Source organism: Lactuca sativa, chromosome 7, assembly GCF_002870075.4.
Source record: "Lactuca sativa cultivar Salinas chromosome 7, Lsat_Salinas_v11, whole genome shotgun sequence".
In the NCBI taxonomy this organism is placed as follows: domain Eukaryota; kingdom Viridiplantae; phylum Streptophyta; class Magnoliopsida; order Asterales; family Asteraceae; genus Lactuca; species Lactuca sativa.
The window spans coordinates 192364061-192367702 of NC_056629.2; the positions used below are offsets into that span (position 1 = coordinate 192364061).

Below are 3642 nucleotides of genomic sequence, written 5' to 3' on the forward strand. Positions count from 1 at the left end.
AGGGGACTCGGCGAGTTGGTGCACGACTCGCCGAGTAGGGCCATGGTCTTGGTCGCAGACGCGCGACTGGACTCGACGAGTCCAATAAGGGACTCGGCGAGTCGACGCTGTTCAGCTGAACCCTAGCCGTTTCGATTCTGAACCGTATATAATGATATTATGGCCGTCATGTCGGGTCTTTTGGCCAATTGAAGATCCCCTGGGAGTGTGTGAGCATCTGAAGCAAGAGAGAGGACTTGAGAAGGCTTGAAGAGATTGTTAGACAAGGAGGAGCAAGGTGGTGATCAAAGGAATCGAGTACTGGAGGTTTGGAGACACAGGAAACACGTTTCCAGGTAATCTTCGGATCGAAATCTGTAACTTTTACGTTGTATGCGAGTTTAGGGTTTAGGAAACCCAATTAAGGGTTAGTTAGATTATATTGTTGTTATAAGTGTTAAAAACCCATGTAATAGTATATGTGAAAGTCCAGGAAGCCCTATATCTATATACTTCGAAATCATGCGAAATACAGGAGGCAGCGGATTGACTGCATGGCGAGGACTCGCCGAGTCCAATGATCAGACTCGGCGAGTAGCTTGAAGATTCACTAAAACTCGCCGAGTTGTTCTTCAGACTCGGCGAGTAGCTTGAAGGTTCACTAGGACTCGTCGAGTTGTTCTTCAGACTCGGCGAGTAGCTTGAAGATCTACTGGAACTCGTCGAGTCGTTCTTCAGACTCGGCGAGTGGTGTCAGGATGTCTATACTCGTCGAGTTACCCTTTGCACTCGACGAGTCCGGTCAAGATTGACCGTTGACCTGTATATATCTTAGAGGGGTCAGTTGTCTTGTTTGATAAGATCATTAACTAAGGCTGTGGTATTATAGGGAACCTGCGGACTAGCGGATTGTGTGCAAGTAGCTCGAAGAGGTTATAGCCTGCGTACTACGAGGTGAGTCTTCTCACTATACTTCACCCGGAAGGGTTTGACTGTTAGACCGGAAGGTCGTGTGTGTTATATTCATGCTATGTCTAGAGAGATAGATGCTTTATATGCGATGTGTGCTTATATGTGATGTATGCTTATACGGGCCGGAAGGCGAGACTTATGTGATAGGAAGAACGGTATGATGTATGATTTATGTGTTATGAGTTTTATGTTATATGTGCTATGTATGTTATGGGCCGGAAGGCAATGTTATGTGGATCGAAAGATCCGGGCCGGAAGGCAATGTTATGTGGATCGAAAGATCCGGGCCGGAAGGCAATGTTATGTGGACCGAAAGGTCCGGGCCGGAAGGCAATGTTATGTGGACCGAAAGGTCCGGGCCGGAAGGCGTATGTGGGTAAGTCGTATACTGGGGAACTCACTAAGCATTTATGCTTACTAGTTGTGTTTATGTTTTTCAGGTACTAGTGATGACCGTGGGAAGGCGCCGGCGTGACACGTACACACTGCCACTGCTGAAGATCCTGGAGATTTATTATTTATATCTTGAAATAAACTTGGAATAAACCCTTTTGTCGAATGATGATGTTTTGTTTTTTTTTAACGAAAAATTTATTTGGAAATTTGAGCTGTTACACTTAGCAACATCGAGCTTCATCGTCGTCCACCAATAATAGGGCTTTAGATCCCTATACATTTTTGTACTGCCGGGATGAATCGAGTACATGGTCTTGAGAGCTTCTTCCATCAGAAGATCTCTTACTCTGCCCGTCTTAGGTACCCAAATCCTATCTTGGAATACCTTCAACCCTTGGTTGTTTGTACCGAATTCTAACGTTTTACCCAAATGTTCTTCCTTTCGGTCATTTTTCTCTAAATCTTTTTTTAAACTTTCCACAATTGTCGAGACAACTTCAATTCTCAACGCTCTTGGCCTTTTCTTTTCAAGGTTTACCTTCTGACTGAGTGCATCAGCAACAACATTTGCTTTACTAGGGTGGTAAAGTATCTCACAGTCGTAGTCCTTGAGTAACTCTAGCCAGCGTCGTTGCCTCATGTTCTATTCCTTCTGATAAAGATAGTGCCTCCATATCTTTAAGGCGAATACTACCGCTACCAACTCCAGATCATGAGTGGGGTAGTTCTTTTCATGATCCTTCAACTGCCTCGATGCATACGCGATCACTTTATCCCTTTGGTTCAGAACACAACCTAACCCAACTCTAGAGGCATCACTATAGACTACAAAGTCATCAACTCCTTCAGGTAACGAAAGAATCAGTGTTTACACAATCTTTTCTTTAACTTCTCAAAGGCTTCCTTATGCTTCTCATTCCAAGTATAAGTAGCTCATTTGTGGGTCAAAGCTATTAATGGAGTAGCGATCGAAGAAAAGCCTTGGATAAACCTTCGGTAATATCCAGCTAATCCTAAAAAGCTTTGAATCTCCATCGGGTTTTTTGGTTGTTCCCACTTCATCACAGCTTCAATCTTTGTTGGGTCAACCATTACTCCTTCTAGGTTAACCACATGACCTAAAAATGGGACTTCTTGAAAAAATTCACATTTGGAGAACTTTATGTATAGCTTCTCCTTTTTCAGGACTTCTAGCACTTCACGCGGATGCTTTTCATGCTCCTGCTTGCTTTTCGAATAAATCAAGATATCATCTATGAATACTATCACAGATTTATCAAGGTATGATTTACAAACCCTGTTCATCAAATCCATGAAAGCTACTAGGGCATTGGTTAGTCCGAACGACATAACCAAATATTCATAGTGTCCATATCTTATTCTAAATGTAGTATTTTCGATATCCTGCTCTCTTACCTTTAGTTGATGGTACCCTGACCTAAGATCGATCTTCGAGAAGTAGCTCGAACCTTGCAACAGGTCGAACAAGTCATCGATCTTCGGCAATGGGTACTTATTCTTTATTTTTGCTTTATTCAGCTCTCTGTAATGGATGCACATTCTCATGCTCCCATCCTTCTTTACAAATAACATAGGGGCTCCCCAGGGCGATGAACTAGGTCGAATGAAACCTTTGTCCAATAACTCCTGAAGTTGTGTCATAAGTTCTTTCATCTATGTTGGTGCTAATCGATACGGTGCTTTTGCTATCGGCGTCGCTCCTGGTAACAAGTCGATATGGAATTCTACTTGTCGATCAGGGGGCAATCCGCGAAGATCTTCGAGAAAGACTTCCGGGTAGTCACACACCACCGAAATATTATGCACCTCGTTCTTTTCCTTCTTAGCATCGATCACGAACGCTAGATATGATGTACATACCTTGGCCAAACACTTTCTGGCTTTTATTAGGGAAATGAATCCAGAGTTTACTAGGCGTTTGTCTCCATACACCATAAACGACTCTTTCCCTGGCGGGTTTACTTTTACTATCTTCTTCCTACACAATATTTACGGCATCATTGGCACTAAGACAATCCATTCCTAAAACTATGTTGAATCCATTTAACTCGATAGGCAATAATTCCTCGTGGAACTTATTCCCATCCAAGTCAATGAGGATGTTTTTCATACGGTGGCTAACAGGTATAAACTTGCCACTAGCAATCTCGACTATTATAGCATTAACTAGTCTATCTACCAGCAAAGCTAGTTTTCTACCAAATTCATGCGATATAAAGGAGTAATTGGCTCTAGAATCAAACAAAATTTGGGCAGGCAATTCGTTTACAAGAA

General features: G+C 42.7%; 1 long non-coding RNA gene across 1 annotated transcript; it reads left to right on the plus strand.

Moving 5' to 3' along the window:
• On the plus strand, positions 1–1445 carry LOC128127004 (uncharacterized). Its single transcript, XR_008224993.1, has 3 exons — positions 1–335; positions 869–933; positions 1392–1445. It is a non-coding gene; the product is annotated as an uncharacterized LOC128127004 (long non-coding RNA).
• The last annotated feature ends 2197 nt before the right edge of the window (positions 1446–3642 follow it).